Below are 24657 nucleotides of genomic sequence, written 5' to 3'. Positions count from 1 at the left end.
AAAAACAAATGGCATTGTTTAGAATCCTGTTATAGCATGTTTTTTTCATTTGCACTGCAGGGGATTTAAATAGTAGCATGTGAGCACTGGCCAAATTTAGTTTGGTCAAGAAAAAGAAAGACTGTGAGGAAGTTTAGAGAGACCCAGCTAAGCTTACTGAAAAAGCGTCTCAATGGCAAATGAAGTTCCTTGTAGAATGCTAAAAGTTAATGCATGCTTGGGAGAAAACTCATTTGCTCAGCCATCTTAAAGTGCTCTAATTGAATTCTTTCTCTTTAGGAAAAGAGTTGAGCATCACTGCTGACAGCTCACTAAAAGCTCCAGAGAGTTTTTACAAGGATGACATGGATGTAGTAGAGAGAGTCCAGTAAAGGACCATGAAGATGATGAAGGATTCGAAACATCTTTCTTATGATGAAGAAGGGAGTCAGATGGGACTGTTCAGCCTACTGTTCAGAAAAAAGAGGGCTCAGGGGGGAACTTCATCAATGTAACAAAATCGAAATGTATAGAAATAAAAAACCCTGAAGGGGGAGTGCAAAGAGAACGGAGCCAGTCTGTTTTCAGTGGTCCCCATTGCCACGACAAGAGGCAGTGGGCACAAACTGAAACACAGGAGGCTCCCTCTGAACATCAGGAAGTGCTTTTTTTTGCTAACAGAATGAAGGAGCAGTAATAGAGGTTGCCCAGAGAGGTTGTGGAGTCCTCCTCCTTAGAGATGTTCAGAAGCTGTCTGGACATAGCCCTAGTTAAATTGCTGTAGGTGGGCCCTTCTTGAGCAGGGAGGTTGGAGTAGATAGCCTCCTGAGGTTCCTTTCAATCTCAACCATCCTGTAATTACTTGTGCTTACCAATTTTACTGAGAATGACAGAGCTGAGGTGTAATGTGTAGTCTAGCATAGCATTGTGGCATTTTGAGTTATTAGTTAAGGATCAAAGTCAAGTGGTGGGCAAAATGTTTGGTTCCAGGACTGGAAGAGTAGAAGAGCTACAAGTCAGTATGAGAAGCATCTGCAGAGTTTGTTACTGTGGAACCAGGAACAATAGAGAAAAGAGGGGACTTGCCAGTCAGAAATGAGGGATGTTGCAGAGCTCAGAATTTGGAATAACTGGTTGGTTCTAAGGTGTATTTTTCTTCCTTGAATGCCACTATGCATCAGTCTTTCCTGTATTCCTGCAATTTCCCTTTAAGAATCTGAATCCTCCTGAGCAGTAGGTGATCTTGACTGTAATGGAGAGGAATAAGCTTGGGAAAGTTTTGTTAAAAGAGAACAGGTTATAAAAACAACCCTCTCTGCACGGCTTGAACCTGTCAGCATGACGCTGCCGACGACACAGCTGGAAGGGAATGTGGCAGGCTCCTCAGCCCTGAAGCAGAGCAGCCTACACAGCCTGCAAGTGTTATGGCCCCAGTGTGGGCTTGGGGGAGGTGTGCCTGCCTTGCCAGGTGGGCCGTGCATGGCAATCAGATGCTTAAGTGGCCATAAGCATTTAATCAAAGCGACCGCTTTGAATCTCCATTTTGCAAAGGGCCTGAGTATGGTGGGGAAAGTGCGTGTGATTCTGAAAGTGCTGCTGAGCTCATCTCCAAAGTGCAGTATGGTTCTGAGTGTCCTCTTCAGGACTATATTATCAGCCCTTTGCAAGAGAAATAGCTTTTTGTAAGGATAGTTCTGTATACAAGTGGCTGCAGTGTGGGGTTGTGCTGATCTCCAGTTCTGGAAAACCAGAAAGAGCTCTAGAGGATGAGGAAGCTTATGTCACTGAGGCCTGGGATACCAGTCAGCCGAGGATCTCTTGATGTTCTGTTCAGAGTCAGTAACCTTAGAGCAGATATTTTGCTTCAAACATTCCCCTCCAGACAAACTGACCAACAGGGAGCTGTTGGAGAGGGTTCAGAGGAGGGCCACGAAGATGATCAGGGGACTGGAGCACCTCCCCTATGAGGACAGGCTGAAAGAGCTGGGCTTGTTCAGCCTGGAGAAAAGAAGGCTGCGGGGTGACCTCATTGCAGCCTTTCAGTACCTAAAGGGAGCCTACAAACAGGAGGGGAATCAACTCTTGGAAAGGGTGAGTGACAGCAGGACAAGGGGAAATGGTTTTAAGCTGAGGGAAGGGAGATTTAGGTTGGACTTCAGGGGGAAATTCTTTACGGAGAGAGTGGTGAGGTATTGGAACAGGCTGCCCAGGGAGGTTGTGGATGCCCCATCCCTGGAGGTGTTCAAGGCCAGATTGGATGGGGCCCTGGGCAGTCTGGTCTAGCATTAGGTGGAAAGGTTGGTGGCCCTGCGTGTGGCAGGGGGGTTGGAGATTCATGATCCTTGAGGTCCCTTCCAACCCTGGTGATTCTGTGATTCTGTGATTCTATGTTGATTCATGCTGGCTTTCACTGTGGACAGACTCTTTAGTGGAGTTGGTTGTGGTGGGACAAGAGGGAATGATTTCAAACTAAAAGAGGGGTTATTTAGATTGGACATAAGGAATTCTTTTACAATAAGGGTGGTGAGGTACTGGCACAGGCTGCCCAGAGATGCAGTGGATGCCCTGTCCTTGTCAACATCCAGGGTCAGGCTGCATGGGTCTCTGATCTATCCTAGATGTCCCTGTTCATTGCAGAGGAGTGCATATGAGCCCCTTCCAACTTAAACGATTCCACGATTCTATGATCTTCAGAGATATTGCAGAAAATGAATCCCTCTGCTTGTCCTCAGAACTGTGTATTTGTAGAAGTGCCATATAATAGCATGACATACTAATGTATGTAGTTCTGTGTTGTGGCATATTCAGCTGTGTCTGTAGCCATGCAGTAACATAGGTGGGCATACAGTACTGTGTGCATCTGTCAAGGCAGCTCACCCTTTCTTCCAGGATTATTTTGCTTTCTGTTTCCTGGGTTGATAAATCTTGATGATGGTATAAATTTTCTTGGGATGCTTTGAGACTGTCCTGCTTCAAATGCAGCATCTTACCCACGTTCTTAGATGAGTAGCTGAAGATGCAGGACACCTATGTTCAGTTTTGTGCTTTGCCACAGATTTGTTGCATGACCTTGGTAAGCCAAAAAGTTTTTTTCCAACGTGTTTTTCTTTCGTTGATCAAATTATACATTTTTAGAAGCAAAAGTCAAAGTCCAGCATAATAGCAAGAATAAGCTTTTGCATTCTAACCACTCATGAAGTATGGAGCACCTGCATACTATGTATGTGGCTCTGCTTGAGAAATAGTAGTGTACATTAGTTACCAAATGATCAAAAGTATTGCTACATTGGCACAGCCTATTCCTAGTGGGAATATGGTCTGTACGTCTAGTGGAGTCTTTTGCTGGACTGGGCACTGTTTATTGTCTCTTCTCTTCCCTGCATAGGTCTCTTCCCTTTGTTTATGCAGTGACAAAAAAGAAGACAGTATAGGGTTGCACCAGTTTAAATGCATCTACGTGAGGTTTTTTGCTGGCACGGGTACATCAGCAGCCCTCTAGCCCTTGGCTGGATGAGCTTTGCAATGTGGGACAAACCTTAGTCTTTGAGTGCCTCAGGGACGTAACCAGTTATGGGGTGTAATTGTACCTTTCTTCCCTTTGGTCTGTATGAACACATTAAAATGAAAGATTGCACAAGCAAGAGCGGAAAGGACTAGTGACAAAATCTAACAGATACAGCACATTCAACCAAGATTTCCTAAGATGTTCATCCTGCCATTCAGTCAAGATTTCATAACATGTTCATCCTCTGTGTATGACTTGAAATATTCGTAATAAATGGAAATGAAAATGTCCATGGGATGGAGAGTTCAACATTCCTCAAATTCTACATATCCTTTGCTGGCTACTAAAGATACCTATATTTATCTATAAGGAAAGAAAATGTAGAACATCTGAGTTACGGAGAGTAACAAAAATTGACTAATTGATTAACCTTGTGCAGTAATTAATTGCTGCTAGTGTGTGAGGGTAGTTTTGGGACCAGTTTTCATTTTGAGTTTCCTGAATTGAGATATCTGTCTGCCCACTTACCTACCTAGCTCTACTGGGCATGCACAAGGTGATGGTGAAGAATACAGACACTGAGTGAGATTTTGAGCTAGATTCTTACTGGCACATGAGCTCTGGCCTGGTGGAGATCATCAGAAAGCCATGTGTTTTTGTAATATGGGACAATCACAGTGTGAGTTAGAAGATGCTAAGGTCAATTTTTTAAGCCATGCGTTTTTGTAATATGGGACAGTCATAGTGTCAGTTAGAAGATGCTAAGGTCAATTTTTTCTCGTGCTACTGGTGGATAAATTTGATGGACTCTTGATCTGATGATAAATCAGATAATAAAATAGCATTGTACTGAAAGCACTGCAACTGTTGAGACATGTTTTCCACTATGAAAATCTCCAATGTCCCTTTGCACCAACAAATGCCCAGATGGCACGCACTGAGTTTTGCAAAATGGCAGGGATGGAAAAAAGGCAGATGAGTGGTGTCTTGTCTCAGCGTCTCTTGCCATTTCCACTAGCCCAGAAATTTTTCCATATCATCTCACTCCGTCTTATAAATGGCAGAGAGAAACTGGCCTGTAACTCACAATTCACGTAGTTGTTGTTTTTGTAGTATACAGTATACTCCATGACATAAATAGCAAATGCTCTGTAAAGGGCATTTTGCCCTTCAACACAAAGATTTCAGTCTATACCCCAGTACAGCTCTGTCTCTGTCTTCTAATGGGAGGCCACAGCACGGGGAAACGCATCCTGGGAAGGCAGAACAACGGGGCGGGAATTAGTCAGATGCAGAGGCGAGCGACTCGATACTAATGGCCAGATAGACTCTGACAGCCTCACACCAACGGGCCACTCTTCTCTACAGGGAGTTTACGAGGCCTTGGCTTGTGTGGCCACCTCCACTTACGAATGAAAATCAAAACCAGATTGGTGTACCCCTCCCAACAGCAGCTGCCTGTTTTTTTGCATAAATCGTGCTCCCTGCCCCTCTCCAGGGGAGCTCCATAAAATAAATGGATTCATTACATGCGGATTTCCTTTTCCTTCTTCTCTGGAGAAACAAAGAGCCTATTAGATACAATATGGAAATACACATATACTTGCACAAATGTGCAGACAACATGAAAATGTGCACGTGCACATGCAGTGCATAAGCTCCCTCGCTCTCCCATCTCTCTGCCATAAAATACTTGCAGAAAGCCCCTTCTTCTTTATGTGCACAGCTCTGCCAAACACACAGGCGTGCATTCATTCATGCATTTCTGTAGCTGAAATTCTGAACTAGCAAGGACAGGAAAGCACAGGCAAGTTGCCTCCTCTCCAAAGGTGCAGAATTGTGTATCTCAGCCAAAGCCTCCCATAGTGGCCAGCAGTGTTTTCACCAAGGAGCAGAAGGGCCCTGACGTTCTCAGGGCTGGGCTCACAACAGGGTAACCAGAGAGCTGGGGGTGCCAGCTTGATCCCTTCAACTGCAGTAAAACAGGGTGCTTTGTGTCTGAGAAAAGGCAGAAGGACAAAGGTAGGGAAAAGGCTGGGAGGCCTTCATTCCTCTCATCTCCAGGTGGCGGCAATACTGGCATAGGAAAGAGCTGGAAAGCACACCTTCCCTGAAAAGCTCTGCCTGTGTGCTGCACTACATGCAAATCTCAAACACCTGTGCAGCAGGCTGAGGGACAGGCTGGAAACCCCTTGCCAAGCAGGTTACACAGTTAGGAGGTACCTACTTTCACCTTCCAGATGCCGCCATAAGATATTGACTCCAGGACAAGACTGTGTAGTACGTGGGTATGTTCACATTGTGTGTTAAAGCCAAGTCAGAGCCTAGGTTTGACTGACTTGCTTCCCCTGCAAACTGTTAATGCCTTCACCCTCAGGTCCAAATCCCTCTGACTTCGGCTGGGAATTCTCTGGGGCTCTGAAAGCCCAGCCTCTACAGTGTGCTGTGCTGTACAAACAGGAGGCAAATTACCAGAGCTCTAGGAAACTGGGCATAATCTTTGCCAGGTTGTCTCCTGATCACCCCCCACCCATCTGAATTAGGAGTCAAGAACAAAACAGAGGAGGAAAAGGAGAGTTGGTGGCTCTCCCTGGCACCAGGAGATGTTCTGCCTTGGGAAAAAGGAGGAGAAAGGCAGTAGGGCTGGGAGTTAAGGCTCAGGGAGGGGGGAAACCATGCTCCACAGTGACATTTGCTGGACCAAAGTCCAGGCTATGCTGAGGACATGCCATCGGTGTCTGAGCAGGAGCCAGCCCTAGCCAGATCTCCAGTTTGTGAGGGAAGGAACTGAACAACAAAGTCCTGTTTTCATTATCACTGTGGAGTCCATTTTAGCCCTCAAGAAGGAAGTGGTGATGAAAAGTTCGGAGGGCATAAGGAGCAAGCTGTCAAGGGGCACCTGTTCAAATCTGAGGAGTGTGGAAAGCGATGTTGCCAGCAGTTCAGATGCATGACACAGGACACAAATCTCTCAAATCATAAATGCCTCAAGAGTGTAAGAAGATAGTGGTGTTTTCATCAGACCTGGAATACTGGGCTTTGGGGTTATATTCAGGCTCCATTACTAGCTTTTTCTGTCTACTTAGGAGCGTAGCAACTTTCCCTTGTAAGTTGTATGTTTCTGTATAAAGTGAGTCCTTTAGCCAGAGCTTTAGGAACAACAGCGACTTGAGTAAGATGTCTGAGGAAGTTGGCAGCCTGGGGGGAGACAGACCCCACAAATGAGGGATTCTGAGGAGCTGCTGAGCAGAAACCCTACAACTATGAGAAGCTAGCAAGAACTGAGATGTGAGGGAGCTCAAAGCATTTCATATTGCCTCAAATTCAGTATTTTAAGCCCCAAAGTTTTAGACACCTTAAGCTGGACCATGAAAATCTGTGATAACTTTAAAGTCGAGAGCTTTTATGCTGCATTTTTCTCCTTGCTTCTTGATTTCTGAGCCTTAAGGTTGCCTTCGAATCACATTATTTAGTTTTCCCCACAACGAAGAGGGCTGTGTAGAAAACGTGTTTTCACCTAATCATCTGTCATCAGGATCTGGAGCTTTAAGGAAAAACAGCAACAGCATAATGAGATCCACAACCCGTCACAAGCACTGTGCTACTTCAAATGGCTTCGCTTCACTGGGGTCTGCAAGAACTTTGTATACACAAATATGGAGATTGCAATCTTGACACTGGAAACTCTGGAGCCATGGAACGGCCAAACTGGATGAGCCTCAAAATCCATTTATTCCAGGAACCTGTCTCTGATGTGCTGTTGTTCTGATGCCGTCTTTGATGCATTTGCCAGATGCTTCAAGGGAAGGTGCAAGATCTTTGCAGCAGGCAGATGTAACAGTCTTTTCCACACTTGAGATCACTTTCTGGTTCTTAACCATTAGAGATGGGATTGAGACCAGCAATATGAAATTTAACTTATTTTCCAAAAGTGCTGTTAGCTGTTGTTATTATGTTTTTTATTTTTCTCCTCATCCACATCTTGGCCTCCCAACTTCTTGTGTTAAGGGTGGCTTAGTCCAATTGCATGTGATGTGAAGGAAATTATTTACTTTGATGAAGTTTGAAGCGGTTTCTTCTTCATCTTGTGGAATATCAGTTTATCCTTTTGTGTTCAAGGGCAACAGCAACACTCAGTTGTCTTCCCCTCTGCGGGTATTTCATGTGCTTGCGTTAGGATGTCTTCTGCTTGCAAGAATGTGTGATGCTGGGGATTTGTACCAGTGAAACTCCTTGCTTGAGGCTCCCATGTACTTTACATGCTTTATTGTACAGATGCTGCTTCCCTCCAGTGTTTTTCCCTCCCCACATGTAAGCAACTGTGTTACCTGATAGCGGAGGCACTCAGCTGGGACTGAGACAGCCTCTGGTCTGTTCCTTGCTGTGAACTTTTGCAGCAGCATCTGCTTCTCTTTAGACTATAAACTGTGTGCACATTTGTGCCTGAAAACCACGATTTCAACGGAAACCTCTGCATTCTGTTGTAAAGCATACAGTGATTTGTAGTAACACACAGTGAAATACACTCTCATCTCACTTGGCCACTCTCATGCTCTGCTGTTCACAGGGTCGGACGTGCTCTGTGAATTGGGTGCTCTGGTGCCCTGGTGCCTGGGCTTGGTGGTGGGCTTGGCCCCACAGCACAGCAAGGCCGAGAGCTTGGAAAGGACTCAGACTTCCAATTCTTCATGGGAAAGCAGAGAGTGCACCATTCTCTCTAGAAACAATCATGTCTCTGTCTCCCTCCTTTGCTCCTTATCTCCGATGACATTTGTATGCAAATAGCATCAAAGGATCAGAGATGCGAGATAGACTGCCTGAATATTCAGGCGGTGCACTTCAGAGCAACCCATCACCAGCTCACAAGAGAGTGAGAGGGAGGGATGGATGCAGGGGATCAAGCCCTGACCCTTCTCTGACAGTCACCCCTCTTTCTTACACTTGAAGGCACTTGCTGCCGTTTGTTGAACCAATAGCTCCAACTGAATGGAAAATCCAGCTGGAGATTTGCCTGTGATATCTGACACTCGTAATTCATGGTATGTTGGCTAGTTCTGCAAAGTGGAGCGGGAGCACAAACAGCCCCTCATGGCTTGCCAGCCACGTGTGGGGTTCAGTAGTCACAGCGTGTGTGGGCTCCTCAGAGACGAGAAACCTCTCCAAGCAGTGATGTGACCATGATGAGGGCAAAGGGTGGGAGCAGGGAGGAGGGAGGCTGCCCGCTTTGGATCCCAGGACAGGGGCAGGTGAGGTTTGGTACCTTGTGGATTTGCTCAGGCCCAGGAGTTGGTGGGAAATTGGAGATGAGGTGCTGAGCAGCTTACAAGGGAGCCACTATGCTGGAGGGAAGGAGGCAGGAAGATTTTGTCTGTGCTTGCGTGAGGCTTTTTCAGCTTCCTTCTCACAATCTGCCTGTGGGGACAGGGACTGCAGCTGCCACCGCAGAGTTCAGCCAGGGGTTCCTCTCAGAGGACAGCTTGTGGCTTTGATCAACCATCGCCATGTGCCTCTTTCCTTGCCTGCTCCCTGGGCACAGAATCTGGCTGTGCAGAAGTGGGGGTGGACACCAGCCCTTCTGCACTTACAGCCCTGCCAAAGTAAGGGCTTGCTGTCATGGCAAGGAGGATGCTGCCTGGCTCAGCTGCCACTATCCTGAGGTGGATGTTCAGTGTCAGCATGTTGATTCTGCTGCCCAAAGCACTCACAAGACCCTGCATGGGGAGAAATGAGTCAAAGCCACCTTGGAAGAGCGGTGTCCTGGCTTTCAGGGAAGGGCAGTCAGGTTGTCAGGGGCAAGACAAGCACACAAATGACCAAGGCAGCAGGAGGAGAGCATCTGCCAGCCCCTGTTTTCTGTGCCTGGCTCACTGGTGGAAGCAGAAGACTCCTCGGTGTGTCTGCCATTTCCTGGCGAATTACCTGTGTCCAGTCATTCCTTTCTCAGCAGCTGGGGCATATGGCAGTAAAATCTATCTGCACTTCAGGAAGTGCTGTTTTCAAATTCCTCAGTTCCCGGAAGGAGAGGGTAGTAGTGACAGGTGGGTAACACTCAGGCTGATTACAGTCTGTGGAGACCATCATAAAATCATAGAATGGCTTGGGTTGGAAGGGACCTCAAGGATCATCAAGATCCAACCCTCCTGCCGCAGACAGGGCTGCCAACTTCCATATCTAATACTAGACCAGGATACCTGTCTGCGTGTTGACCTTGCCTGCTTAACGTCTACCATGCCATGGCTTTGCATATCTCATGTGAGCACACATGGGAAATCATTCCCTGACTGCCTTCTTTGGGCTACTGTGCCCATCAGCTCAGGTGTTTTCCAGATGATTGCAGGCCTGATGCCTTAGATCTTGGAGCCCTTATGGCTGGGGCCACTGGCCCTGTCTATGCGTAGGCACAAAGCCACAGCTGGCTTGGTTTGAAGGCAGGACTTTTTCCCCAAGTGGTAGTAGTCTGAAGGTAGAGTGAGATCTGGCAGCCTTTGCAGCCTGTTGAAAACCAGCCTTACAAAATATGAGCGAGGGAGCAAAATGCAACAACATAAGAGAAAGAGGAGGAAACCACCAATTAGGAGCAGCCCCTGAGGGGTTGCTTTCTCAGGAGCCAGGAGGCACACTGCCAGCAGGGCTTTTGGAGTGGGATGGGGCAGGCTAGGAAGGCAGGGCCAGGGGCAGCTTCTTTACCCAGAGCTGATCTGTAGCTGGAAAGTCCTGCAGTGCCGGAGCTGTTGCCTCTGAGCAGAGCAGTAAGAAGAGCTGGCAAAGGGGAAAGAGCAGGAGTGCTGTGAAGGTGCACCCTTCCTTAGCCTGCAGCAACAAGCTAGCGGCTGGGAATTGCTTCCTTCAGAAAGCAGCTGGGAGTAGCTTGCAAAGCTCTTCTGGTAGCCAAGTTTCCCACAGGATGGCAGAAGTGTGAGTTTGAATGAGGTACCCCCTGCAAAACAAATCCACAGCTGGTGCCCAGCTCCAAAGGTGGCTTCTTATGTGCCAGAGTAGACAGCCCCACCAGCATGGTTCTGTAGAAAATAAGGGCACAAGGCTTGTGCTTCACTGTTGGTACTTCCTTACAACAGTCTGGGGAAACTCAGGGGTTATGCAGTTCCTGGCCTGTAGGGCTGTTGTTGCTGGCTGGGAGTCAGTGTTATTCTGCATTAGTAGTGGTGCAGTGTGGTTTGCAGAGGGCCTGTGCTCCTGATATGGAGTGCTGAGGGCTGAACAGCCAGGATGTGGCTTGTGGACCGTGTACTTCCTGCTGAAGAGGAGTGGGTGTGCGATGTAGATTTTGTTTAATTCTGTCTTATTTTGCAGTCTTCCTAGAGATGCCCTTTTTTTAGGGCCATGCTTAGGCAATGGGTCCTCTGGAGAGGAAGAAGCAAAATACTTGCCTGTGCCCACTCAGTGACACATCTTGGGTACTATTTATAGGGACTGTCCAGGAGAACATTGTCAGCGTGTGGAGAAATCTGGGTTTACAGTGCAGATTGGCTGAAGTAGACCTGATCCTGTGTGTCCACTAAATTGGCAGGTGATGCCTTCATTCACCCTTCATCCCAGTTGTCTCCTTCTTCCCTTGTTTTGTCAGCAGCAATGGTGCTGCCCTTCATGGAACAGAACACTTGTTGCCCAGGCTGAGAAATGGTTGTGCAAACAGCAGTGAAGGTGCTGGCAGCAGGATGGGGAGACTGGTGTTAGTCACCAGTTTTGGCTGGATGAAGATGGTGGAAACCCATGGCCAAGACCTTCCTTGGAAGGAAGGGGCAAGATCCCTCTCATCTGACAGCTATCTGCATTTAGATGGTTCTAAATTACTTCCAGGAGCCCAAAGCACCTGAAATTACCTTATTTTTAGGGTTGCCAATGGGAACTTGGGTGATTTAGGTCCCGCTGTTTTCTCAGCAATGAGGTGACTCATTGACTGCCTAATTGGTGTCCTGCAGAGTGCCAATACAAGGGTCTTCAACTCCGATCACAAGAGATGTTGGATAGGCTCACAATGTCCTTGTAATGGCACTCTGCAGGAGCTCAATTTTTTGCTTCAGCTCTTTAACAATTGGATTTATCATAGAATCACCAAGGTTGGAAAAGACCTCTAAGGTCATCTTGTCCAACTGACGACCTTCCACCAATATTTCCCCATTAAACCATGTTTCTCAGTACAAAATCTAAATGTTTCTTGAACACCTCCTGGGATGGTGACTCCACCTCTTCCCTAGGCAGCCATTCCAGCAGCTGACCACTCTTACAGAGAAGAAATTTTTTCTAACATCCAGCCTGAACCCTCCCTGGCACAACTTGAGGCCATTCCCTCTATATAGGTTCCAGCTGTCCTCACTTAGCTTCGTGAGTGAAAGAGCACCTGAGATGTGCCAGGCAATGAGAGCTGCAGTGATACTGAGCACAGTGGCTGCCCAGAACACTGTGGGTAGTGTGGCACAGAGCATTTTGAAGATGCTCTAAGTGAGAATTGTTTAAATGTTTGCTTGGCTTGTAGCAGGGGCCAAGATTTGTCTCTGGCATCCTGGACATTTTCCTCATCCTTCACGTTGCTGTATAGAGTTGCTTTCTCTCTTTGTCCAAGAGACATGTAGTGTAAGTGATTCAGTATGTTTTAGGCAAGGGATTTGAGCACAGGTCTCATTCTGTCAGAGGAACCGTGGCAGTGTAATGAATTAGGCTCTCTAATCCATTTGATGCAGACCTTGAATCTGGGTCTCCCTCCATCCCTTGAGTATCTAACTTTGATCTGTATGATCTGTTAGCATTGGAAAATTTCCACAGAAAGGTTCATTTCCAGTAAGTTGATTTTTTTCATTATGGGGAAAAATTCTTACTGAGAAATACCGGATTAGATCTAGTAGAGACGTGTCAGCCTCTTTTCCAGAACACAGTCTGCACTAGAAATCATCTTGCACCAGCTGCATCTCATAGATAGAAACCATACCAGAAAGTTATCATTTTGCCTACTAGTATATGCAAGAGAAAAGCCATATAGAAGCCTTAGTTTGATACACTAGGTAACAGAAATCAGACTGTGTAATATTTCCTGCCTGACTATCCATAGCTAATAGTAAAAATATGATGAAAAGGGAAACAAGAAATGAATAGATGCTAGAAGGATATCTTCTGAGTCATTGAAGCATGAGGCAGAAAGTTCTGGTGACTGAAGAGTTGGCACTTTCCCTTGCTGAACCCAATGGCACATGCTAGTTCCAGGAGAAATTATTCTGTGTTTCTGGAAGGATGCTTCTTGTGATACACAGTCTGTTTTATAGATCCTGGGGGCTGCAACTGCTAGGATGTAATTATATTAATTAACAATAAGAACCTTTATTCCTTCTCTTCCAATCCTTTTTAGAGCAGCATTCTGCTGTTGTGCTTATATAGCTGTTCCTCTTCCTCTCCCCTTCCCCTCTCCCCTTCTCTTGCCGTGTGCCTGTATGTCCCACTTGCCCACTGCCTGAGTACATTTGGAAAAGCACAGATGTGTCTCCAGTAGAAAATACTGCTGTGGTTCATTGAAAGTGTTTCAGCATCAGACAAAACCTTATATTTAATAGCCAATTCAACAAAAAGGCACTTTTCTAGGTGGAGGTCACATTTAATCTCTCTTTGCCTGTAGCAGAAACAGCTAAAGGATTTCCAGTTGGTTGCCCGATTAGCCCGGGTGTCTTGCGACAGATCTGCTGAAATTGCGTGCAAAGCAGCAGTCACAGTTGTTGCACCGGTGAGCTAAAGAGGGCACTTGAGGCTTTTAAGCAGCTATGACACAATCCTGAGAAACAACTAACATATGGAAACCATGCAGACCATCCCTGGCCTGCTGGCTGTTGAGGGCCTCATCCCAACCACCTCTGCCAAGCCTGGCCGTAGGAATGATGTCAGCGAGTCACTCTACAGGGTTTTGGAGAGCAGTGCAATGCACCCAGTGAAGTCAGTGATGACATTTCTAGTCCTGGGAAGTTACATGATCATGGATCACCCCCACTCCTATTCTTTTGGCCATGAATCTGGCAGCAGGACCCTTGAAGTCATGACTTTGAGCTCCCTCAAGTACAACTCATTATATCTGGGAACAGAGCCAAGGGGGATCGAAGGAGATTTCAACTGGTGTGAATCCCAGCTGCATGTCTGCTTAGCAACATAGATTTTCATAAATATGTTTTCCATGGCTCTGCTCTCTCAGAGAAGTCCCCATGTTCCACTGTCAGTGGAACGTGGTTGTAGGCAAAGGTGTGTGTGTGCAAGCCAGCATGTGTTCTTGTAAGTGTATCTCCAAGGGCTGCAGTAACAAATTTTTGTTGTTATTGTTGCATGCAGAGCCCCATCTGGGAGCTAAGACCTCCTGTTGGACCACTGACCCACTGTGCCTGAGATAGTTGTTGAAATGCTGAAGCTATCAGCCACAGGTCTCTGCTTGGTGCCTCCCAGGTGCTGCCCTCGCAGCTGAGCAGTGGGAGCTGCAGTTGCAGCGGGCACTATAGCAGGGTGGGCAATGAGCATCTTCTCATTTTCTAAGAAGTCACCCAATGCTTGATGTTCTCTATCTGCATCTGCTGAGGAGCTGTGCTGCCACATGTAAATGCTAAATGGTGAAGACCTGAGAGCAGATAAAGCTTTGAGGGTAAAAACACTCAACTCACACACGTTAGAGGTAACGTTATTGTAGATTCAGTTTGAGTCAAAGGTTTTTCCTGCATCTATCTGAGATGTACCTGACCTCAGATCCACCTAGAGTTGAGCTGGGCATGAGCTGAGGATCCTGTGTCCTTTTTTTTAAGGGCAGTGTATATGAATGAAGCCAGACTTGTTTTTTGCTTTGTCCCAGACACCTCCACTGCCCTTACTGGATCAATGGGTGGCTTCAAACAGTGAAGCCAAAGTGCTATTTGTGGAGCAGGACTCTAGGGCTTCCCTCCCAGCTCAGGGAGAGGAATTGACCTAATGGGGCAGCACTCTTGGAATCTTGTCCTAACAGTGGTACTGGGGTGAATTTGGATGGCCAGAAGTTCATAGGAGAAATTGGGATTCATAGGCTTTAGCCCTACCCATAACACAGAGTTATCTGGAGTTTCTGATTGTGGAGGCAGAGAAGGCGCGTCCGGACTTACCAGTGTTATGGTCAAACCACCCAGAATCTTTGTTTGACTTCAATTCTGATCTGAGTTCATCCAGCTTTTGTCTGAGGCCAGATCTGAGCCCACTCCTTTCCCTTTGAAATCATTTTCCGTTGTTGGCATAAATGGGAAAAAAATGACTTCATTTTACATCCCTGAGTAAACAGATCCCACTCCATCCCCAGAAACTGAAAGCTGAGGATTCATGTTCCTCAGAACCACAGCAGATGAATCAGAGCTGGACTTTCCTTGTTTCTGAGGCTGACAAGGGAAAGGGAGTTGCAACAGGACAGCAGACAAGAGGAAGCAGAGTCAGAAGCTGGAGCCCGTGTGCTTGACAGGAGTGCAGCTGAGGAGGAGGGAGACCTCCAGCTCTGTGCCTCCAGATAGCTCAGCTATTGAGTCAGCTGGGTCTGGGGCTTCGTGAAGCAGCAAGGGGGCAAGGGTGAGCAAAAGCTGAGAGTGTGCGTGCGTGAGAAAAAACGTTTCACCTCTGGTGCGTGGCCAAAGGAGCGGCTATGTTACTGTGGCCTGTGGAGACATACTTATAAGAATGCATGCTGGCTTGCACACGCACACCCTTGCTCACGTCCTACTAACAGAAGCATGGGGGCTTCTCTGAGAGGCCAGACATGGTTTATGCTGGTCCCTGCTAATGACCAACATCTGGCAAGATGGCTGGAGTGAAAAGCCAGCTGGGGCCAGTGAGCCCTTTCCTTTGTTAGGAGTGAAGGGGAGGGTTGGATCAGACAAGCTGGAGAGGAGGACTCTAAAAGCAGCCTGCAAACACTCCCGATTCCTCTGCAGAGAGCAGTAGTTGAGCTGCTCTCTGCTTTTATGTTTGTGCCATAAAGAGTTGCTGAAAGACAATCGCATGAAGCCCGCACACCAGAGGTCCCTGGCTGTACCGTACCATAATATTCAAGCAAGTTTTGCCAGCCCAGCTTGGCTTTGCCTAGAGGCCTTAGTGTATATATGGGAGTACAGATATCCTTGATAGATGTTGTTAGGGAGGACTGCTAGGATGATGAGGGGATTTCTGAAAATGCATGTGGGCTGTTTACGGATTTGGGCACCACACCCTGTCTCACCCCTGGAGGTTATCTGTGGAGGGTGAGAAGCTCGCACCTCATGAAGGATGGAGTATCCTGGTCCTCCCTGTTGAAGCTCCAGGCAGCAGGAAGCCTCCCACATGTCTCAGCCTGCCTGAGCCCAGGCTGCATCTTCCCTGAGAGAGCTCTCAGCAAAAATGCCAAAGGCTTTCTGGGCATCAGAGCAGTGATATTATCCAGCCTCGCTGTTATCATAACCTTCTTCTTGGGAGTACAGGTTGGAGGGCTGTCAGAGAGGGAGAAAGATAAAGATTGAGGGTATGGAAGAGTAGAGGAAAGAGAAAGGGTCTTATACAAATTAAGCAGAGATTTTTATTAATGTTGTTTCTGCAGTGCTGAGCCTTGGGAATTTGATATCCTTCCTATTCTCTTGTCGTCTCACCATCATTCACCTGTACTGTAAGGCATGGGGCAGTGAGTGCTTCAGGGAACATAAGAGTTCCTCTCCCCAGCTTTGCATTCAAACCAAAGCTCTCTTCCACCTGGGTTCAGTGGGGCTGAGCTCTGCTCTGGCTCTCTGGCTTCCAGGTTGAATGTGGGACCACAGAGGAAGGCTGAGGTTACAGTGTGGCCATGTACCTAATTATTCTCCCGGAACTGCGTATACATGGCATACCATCACCAGACACTGTCCACACATCCCACTTGCTCACCACTGACTCAGAAGAGACTGGAAAAAACAGTCCCACTCTGATTCTGTGATGAAGATGTAAATGCTCCCTAGTAGAACTAAGAGTAGCATATGTGAGTAACCAATTGGGACATATGGTGTGTGACACTGCTGGGCTGATGGTTGGCATGTTTACTGGATGACTACGTCAAGTTGAGCAGCGAATGATTCGGGTAAGACCTTTGTGACATCTTTGAGGTTGTTTTGAGATGATATTCATTAATTCTGGGGAGGCTGGCTTGACCTCCCTCGTCCTCCTTTCAAGCTCATCAGACAAGCATTGGGCAATCAAAGTGAAAAATCCCAGGTACTGAGATAATGGGGTAATTCTTGTTAAATAGCAAGACATTTCTACTAAGAAGAAAGGAATTCATCCTGCTGCATGTTCAGTGGGGAGCACTCTTTGAAGTGCCATGGTCTGGGAGACCATGACAAGGTTGTGAGTGAGCTGCTGGTGACCAGGGATCAGGCAAAACCTTGCCACCATCCCCCCTCCTCACCTGTACTCCTGTGGAGTATGTATAGGCACTAAGCCCTGCTGAGAAGGGACCCTCTCAAGGGCCCTGCTCTTGGGGGACCATCCACGTCCCACCTGAAAGGCTGGGAGGGAAGCCCTGGGTTCTTGTTCAGAGCCAGAGGGGTAGCCTGTGCAGCACACATGGGCTGGTGATTCCTCTCCTTTGGGATGCTCAGGATGCTGTCAGTGCTGTCACCTGTGTGCAGGTGGGTCACAGATGTGCTACAGGGGGTCACATTCACAACGTGACTGTATTCTCTGGCCCTTCAAGAGAGGGTCTACAGTGGTCTAAGCTGAGGCAAGAAACTGGCTATTCTGTACTATGTGTCCTTTCTTCAAGGGCCCACCCTTTGAAGGAGCCAGTGGTGACTTGGCTGTGGGATCAGCAGATCCTTGCACCTTTATATCTCACTCCTTTTGCACTCGCATGCTTTGCTTGAGGATCAGATAGCAAGGGAGAGTTTCTGATCTCCTGATGTGTCAGACAGGGAGCACTGGAGAGGAAGAACTTCCACCTGGTTAATAAATGGATCCCAGCCATGTTCCTATAAGTGGTGGTGGAAAGCTGTTTTTTTAGATGCAGTAGCGAGGGGCCTACAGGATGTAACTAGGATCTTATACCGTGACCAGGGCTGCTATGCTGATGTCCTCTCTCCTTGACCTTTAATGGACAAAGGAGTAGAGAAAGGACCTTGGTGAAGGGAATGGATTGGGAGCTATGGGGACATCTTCACCCAGGTTGTGCACCTTCTTCCTGATCACTGAACCCCTTTTCACTGTTTGTATTTCTCTGCTGCCAAATGCAGGTCCCAGTATGCTGAGTGTTTGGGCTGCAAGGAGCTCCAAGAAACTTCAAGGTGTATGAGAACCTGAATGTTAAGTCCAGAGCAGGCCTCCACTGGAAGTCAGACCCATAGGGGAATTTGACATTTAAACTGTTATTGAAGTTAATTCTTTTCCTTCTGAGCAGTGTGGTATCTCGTCAGCTCAGGTCTGCTTCTGTAGAACAAGTGCAGCTAAGCACCTGGGTCATGCTTCAGTGAAGTAGCAGACAGAAGCATTGAAGTCTACAGAGACCAAGTGAATCTTAGAAGTGCATGAGTTCAGACTGTGAGACTACAGCAAAAGACATGTTCCCAGGTCAGCTCCTGACCCTCCTGTTCTGCTGAGCAGTGGGCTGCTGGGAGATATGTGGGACAGAAGCCTCCAGGAAGAGCAAGCTCCTGAGTGGGACTCAAAGAGCTGATGGTGGGGCCTAGGGATTGACCTGACTGGATTGTTTTGGCCTTAAGAGATCCAGGTCCTTCCTGAACACTCAGATCCAGGCAGTGACAAGTGAAACAACAGGGGCCTGGGAGAGGAAAAAATGGTGTAAGGAGACATGGATAGTTTAGTTGGGGTTGGGATGAACCAGTGCCAGCATTTCTTCCCACCAGGTTATTACTTAGCAAGAGAGATGGCTAAAACATGAGCCTCCCACCGTGGCCTCTCAGACTTGGCCAGGGGATGTGCCAGGAGCATTTGTAGCCTGAAAGCCCTGGCAACAACGGTTGTCTGCATCATGGATGGGTGTTCAGGTGTGTGACTGAGTAGGGCTGAATCTGGCTCCCAAGCGTAAAAGTTGGTTTAATGCCCTCTCCACAGGTTATTAGCTTGCTGCAGGGTCAAGCTGGTGTGTCGGGCTTGGGGAACCTTGCTGAGAGCACTCATGTGAGCAGGAGCTTGAGTTTAACTCAGCAGGCAAGAGCATGCTGAAGAGCTGAAACGAGATGTCTGGTGAGACAGCCCCATTTCTGACCCCAAAAGTGGCTGTGGCTTTCTGCCTGCCCAAACGGATCTGTGTCTGCACCAATGAGGGGGGCGGAGCACGGGGGTTGTGGTGATCCTATTCCTTGTGCCTTCAAAGGAGAGGGTGAGACCAGCAGGGGCTTCCCCTGGATCCCATTGTGATGTAGGCAGGCTCCCCAGCTGCAGCCTGGGCTGGATGCCATGCTGGTGAGGATGCTCTGAGTCACAGGGTGTCTGCACGCTGCACAGCCTGGCCCCGCACGGCAAGCGGTGCGCCTGCAAGCCCTCATCACAGACTGCACGTAAACGGCCCCTCCGGCTGTCTGTCCTCTGCGTCATGGGGGTCAGGTTCCGGTGGTGGGATTTCCTTGTGCAGGGCACAGAAGTTTGCATGCAGAGAAACTTCCCTGCAGCTGGAAATAATCTCCGAGACATGCTAAGATGAGCCAGAATGAGTGACAGAGGTGCACTGAACCCCTGCTTCTCTCACTGGTGATCACCTTGATCTTCCCCATCTCCAACCTTGGCTGCTGGTAGCGCTAACACAGCTATGGGCTAACACGGCTAAGGGCTTGGGAGCACCCAATGGTAACCACAGCAGGGGGCTGGTAGAGCAGCCTTTCTTCTAGGAATGTCTCTGAGCAGGTGGGGAGTCCCTGGGGTGTTTTGCTGCATTTTGCAGGGTTGGTCCCTGTAGTGAGCACATGGACAGATGTCCTGGGGGTGCTGCTGCCTGCATGCAGTGTATCTTATCTGCAGCACCCAACAATCGCGGCAGCTGTCTGGGCTGCAGGTAAGACATTGGAGAAACGTGGAACTGTATGCATTTGGCCCTCTGGATGAGCACAGGGAGGGTTCTCACCCCATAAAGCTGCCTCTCACTCAAAGCGGGTGGGAGGGACAAGTACTTTGGCAATGGCCACGTGTGGATGCCAAACAAGCAGCCAGCAGAAAGGCAAATATTTTGGCTACCCCAACACATCTGTTTAGAAGCAGCTCAACCCCAATTTTAAACAAAATGGGGAAGAAAAGACTTTAATTGAAGACATGTCCCTCAGAATGCAAGCTCTTGGCTGGGGCCCAGCGTTGGCAGCCCTGTTGGGAGATTGTGTGTCACATAGATGAGGCTATAGCACAGGCTCTGATGCAAGCACTCTGTGCTGCTTTTGAGTTGATTGCACGTGCCCTGTAGAAGCAGGAGGAGGCTCTGCATAGGTACAGTGGTGTCATGCAGTACATACACTTCCATCATCACTCCTCCCTATCACCCTACCTGCCTTTTGGCAAAGCAGCATCATTTTCCTTAGGATGTAGAGCTCCATCTCAGTGGTTGGTAGCTCCTGTCCTATTCTTTCTTCATTTTTCAAGGGAAGGATTCAACCCCAAGGATCCTGAAATGGATCAGCTGTTTTCCCAGCAGCCCCTGGCTCTGTGTGTGGGACTGAGATTATCAGATTGGGAGCAGCTGATTCCAATGTGTTGACAAACCCATTAAGAATCAGTGACAGCTTAGACACTGCTTTCTTGGTAGACTCTTTTGTCTGGCTTCAGACCTTGTCAAATCTCTCCTATACCCAGAGGCAAAGCTGTAGAAATAGCTTCAGGTGAGAAATGTGTGTAAGTAATAGAAACAGGAGGTTCCCTGAGCTTTCCATCTGTTTCCTGGTGAGCTCTGCAGCCCTTCCTGAGCTCAGTGGTATTGCAAATGTTGAAATTAAACTCAGGGTAAAGGATGCCTAAGCTATGGTCGTGACAGGGTTTGTGTCTCCTCTGTCCCTTAGGGAGGGGAACTGGGAGCCCAGCAACCCCCAGGACCTGTGCTGCTGCACCCAGCAGGGGGTGGAGCTCCCAGGGACGGGTCCTGGCTTCCCAGTGGGGTCCTCTTGGGGTATCACTAGGACTGCCCTGGTATTAGGCAGGGGAATATTCCCACAGATGCCCTACCCGTGCTGGGGCTGACTGCGCTCTAGCAGGAAGAGAGGCGATGGTTAACTGCTGCGCCCTCGTTGTTTTTGCATGGCCTCCTCTGCTATACGCTGCCGGCGTCCAGGATGTAATAAGCGTTAATGCTGGCTTCCCAGGCAGAGATGATGGGGGCAGGGAGTGTCTCAGAGGAAACCCTCAGCTCGTGTCAATCAGTGTAACTTTTTATTTTACAGATCACGCTGCACAGCGCTTCCAAGTATGAACAAATCTAAATGAAGACAGCTGGCAGAAGCTCTCGTCATCTAACTCCTTCCAGATGTGTACTTGTATGCTGCAGATCCTGACTGGTGACACCTCCGATGGAATCCTTGGAGACATGGTGGTGATGGGGTAAGAGAGGGGCGCGCCAGAAACCTGGTGGTGTGCTGGCATCATCTCCTCTGAGACTTGGAGTCCCTGCTTAGGGGAGACCTCATCATCCCTCTTGGGGTCAGCAGGTCTCAGTGGGTTATGCAGGGGCTCCCCCGCAGAGCACCTGGGCATCTCTCTTTGCATACAGCTACTTAATGCAGAATAGTGTCCCGTGGATATAGCTGCTTCATGGCCTGGAATCCAGACAACCACACTTAGGATGGTTGTGCTGGAGTGAATTAGTGATGTTTTCTGATAATGAGTTGAGGTTGAAGTGTTTATGCTGCTTCCAGCCTGGGAGCCTATTCAGGTCTCCCTGCATGGTGCCTCTCTGCACTGCAGGGATGTCTGAAATCAGTCTGGGTGGGAAGATTCGTAAATCCTGCCGCCCTCCCACTGAGGTATTTACTCCTCACGTCCCCACTTTATGTTCCTGCTTGGCCTGGGTTGTGCTGGAGCCATGCACGGTTTCCAGTGGGTTTAGTTCTCACACTTCTGTGGGAAGGCTATATAAACTTTGCAAACTGGGTTCTGGGGGCTGCTTGGTGGCTAACCAAAGATGGGTCAGGAATCAGGGTGACCAAGTTGGGGTGATCCCTCCAGCCTCAGGTGAGAGAACATATCTTCCCAGAGCACTGCCTTCTTCATGATGTCTTTCTAAAAATGCAGCAGCCTTGGTCCAAGCTTGTTTCTTAGGAGGAAGAGTTATTTTGAGTCTTTCTGTGGCCCCTCTTCTCTCCCCCTCCCTCTCCACACCTTTGTAATTAACCTCTGAACTCCAGTTAATCCCAGGATTAGTATATCATAGGCTGTCGGATGGAGCTCTTGCCACCTCTGGTGCTGCCTCAGCATCCTTGGCAAACTTTCAGGGGGGTCTGGAAAGGCCTCTGGGGCGGGAGGAAGCTCCTAATGGATGTGGGTGGCCAGAGCTGGCAGATGGTGAGGGCTAATCTGGTCTCACCTGCGTCTAATGGTGATCTTCCAAAGAGCCTGCGCCTGCCTGAGGGAAGAATCTTGCACTCCGAGATGAGGGATATGCTTCAGGCCCACCTTCTTCAGGGCAGAGAGAGCTGCATGCAGGAGGGGAAAATCTGCTGGATGAGCATTAACTGGTAGTTTTTGGTGTAGCTTCTCCTCCAGGACCAGCAAGATGAAGCTGGTTACATGCGTGGGGCACCTGAGCTGGCATGCTCTACTCTCGCACTGGCTGTGCTCGCAGTGAGATGTATGGGGGTCTGATCATTGTGGGAACAATTCATGCTCATGAGCCTCTCCAGAGATCCACCTGGAGCACCTCACTCGAAGATGCCTTTGGCTCCCAAAGGTTGATCTGGCCCTACCTCTGGCTTGCACAGGTGATTGATGAGCATTTTGGGCTCAGTGTGAGGGACAGTGTGCATTAACCAGCTGCAGGACACTGTCTCCAGTGTCATCTTATCAAGCAGGTCACAGCCAAACCCAGTACACTGATGGTGGCCCAGCTGCAGCCATGGCTCTGCCCTGAAACATTCTGAGCCTCAGAAGCCCCAGCTGAATGTACTGCCACTACACTGAGTCATGCTGAACTTTCTCGTGCATGGAGAGTTTTGCTATAGGGGTGATGTGCTATAAGTGTAATGAAAACTGAGCATTGCACTTTGCTTCTGCGAGAGGCCCTCATGGGTCTTGGTCACACTCTGGCTCCTCAGCTGGAGGATGGGCTAGAGGGGTGTTGGAGGTGTCACCCTTCCCAGTGGTGTTGCTGAAGGAGACAAGGGGAAAGGAGAGCTCAGGAAATAGCATTACAAGGTGCACGTTCCTCGGGGAAGTCAGACCTGATTCCTGTGATATCTGGGGGAGCCCCAGGCTGCACCCTGAGCCTTGGATTGTGCTTTGTTTGTAAACAAAGTGAAAGAAAGTGTGGATGGAAGGCTGGGAGGGTCCCACTGCTGCCTTGCAGGGAGCAGGCACTGGGCAAGCCTCAGGCAGGCGCTGGGGAATCCCCAGCTGCAGGGAGGAAAACTGCTGGGAAGTGGCACTGGCAGCTTCTGTGAAATGCTTTCATTCATCGCTGGCCAGGCTGGAACCAGTGCTGGCAGAAGGCAGTGAGGGGATGTGTTTCATTCCCAGCAGTGCTGGTGGGGGCTGGTTTTGATCAGAAGTGATCTGGCGCTGGACCTCAGCAGAGCCGATGGCTGCAGCCTGTAGTGCTGTGCAGCCGGGGGAGGCTGGTGAGTGTTTGCATTTGAAGGGGCCTCGTGGTTGAACGGCTTCCAAGGCGGCTTCCTTGCCTCCTTTTTATCGCTGCTGTTATTTTTTAATAAACTTCCCCCGTTAGCTTCTAACGGCATTGTGGCTGAGGGGCCTGGGGATTCATTTCCTCTTGCTGGCCGCTGGCTCACTGGCCAACTCAGCGCTGCCACAACGGCTTGGCCCTGTGCACGGGGGGTGAGGCACTTTGGCATGTTGTGGAGAGGAGCCTTGCACCATGGGTTGAATAAAATCAGGGGAACTGTGGGAGCACAGCTCTCCTTGTGCAGGGCAGGGGGAACGTTTCATTCTCTCTTTGACTGCACTGGATCTGCTAAGAGGCTTTCCTCCAGTCCTCAAGTAGATCAACTGTTGTTAGTAACGATAATCAAAGCACCACTATTAATATTAATGCTCACTATTGGCTGCTGTTTGTGGAACTGAATATAAAGGAACCCAAGCCTTCAAAAAGAGGTGACATGGCAGATGACACCAGCTCATCTCTTTCTGCCAGCTTCTGCATTTTTTTTTTCCCTTCCCCCCCCAGAAAGCTCTCCCTGCCCTGCTGCTAGCACTGAGGCTGCAGGGGGCAGTGCTGTGGGTCAGCAGGGAGGTGACCAGGTCTGGGGGAGCGCAGGCTGAGTTGCACTTGAGTCCTGGGCTGGCAAAATGCCAACGTGACAGAGATGCTTGGCTTGAGGAGGCCACCTTCAGCACAACTGAGAACGATTCTGTCACTGCCAGAGGACACAGTGCATTCAAGGTTCATTTATTAGAAGCCTACACTGATACAGGGAGAGAGCAGCAGTGCCAGGGAAGGCAGATGTGGAGGGCATGAGCAGGAAAGGTGATGGGGTCCCACCAAGGGACCAGCCCCAGCAGGCAGAAGGGATCCCAGCCCAGGGTAAGCAATGGACATAGAAATGGCGTATGTTCTATCTCTGCTGGCTCTCAGTCCTCACTGACTTTTCTGGAGCTGAAAGGCTTCTTGATGTTCCTGCTTGCTGGAGCTCTGTAAGGAAGAAGGTGCTAACAACTTCTGATGCACCTTATTCCCTTCTTCCTCTGCCTTCCCCACAGGGGCTCTTTGCCCTTGCTTTAGCACCTCAGATTCTTGTCCAGTGTTGTCCCTGGCTGGCGTTGAAGAGAAGCCTCATGCTAGCACACATTGCTTTGCTTGCCTTCCTGAGCTCAGGCACTTCTCCCCCCAGTTGACATGCTGAAGATAACATATCTCCCCTCCCCTTGCCTTGCTCCCCTTTCACTGTATGTATTTCTCTCTCTATTCATCCCCATGACTGAAACTTGGCAGGGAATTCAGAGACAAGCTCGGCATTCAAAATGACTGCCCCAAGGACAGCCCAGAATTGGACGGGGTAAGGATGTGCTTGCTCTATGCCAAT

At 48.8% G+C, this 24657-nt stretch overlaps 1 long non-coding RNA gene across 9 annotated transcripts in view; it reads left to right on the top strand.

Annotated features, from left to right (window-relative positions):
• The window catches only part of LOC116229331 (uncharacterized), a 103440-nt gene that overhangs the window by 7242 nt on the left and 71541 nt on the right, over nucleotides 1-24657 (top strand). For 6 of the 9 annotated variants that reach the window (XR_016464131.1, XR_016464133.1, XR_016464129.1 and 3 more), the window contains exon 2: nucleotides 20848-21004. This is a non-coding gene — a long non-coding RNA (uncharacterized LOC116229331). Of the gene's footprint in view, nucleotides 1-20847; nucleotides 21005-24566; nucleotides 24631-24657 lie in introns of all 9 variants that reach the window. The other 3 variants (XR_004166991.2, XR_016464134.1, XR_016464128.1) reach the window with 1 other exon arrangement.

Source organism: Phasianus colchicus, chromosome 2 (assembly GCF_987193195.1).
Source record: "Phasianus colchicus chromosome 2, bPhaCol1.hap1.1, whole genome shotgun sequence".
NCBI lineage: Eukaryota > Metazoa > Chordata > Aves > Galliformes > Phasianidae > Phasianus > Phasianus colchicus.
This window is presented reverse-complemented; position numbering and strand designations above follow the sequence as displayed.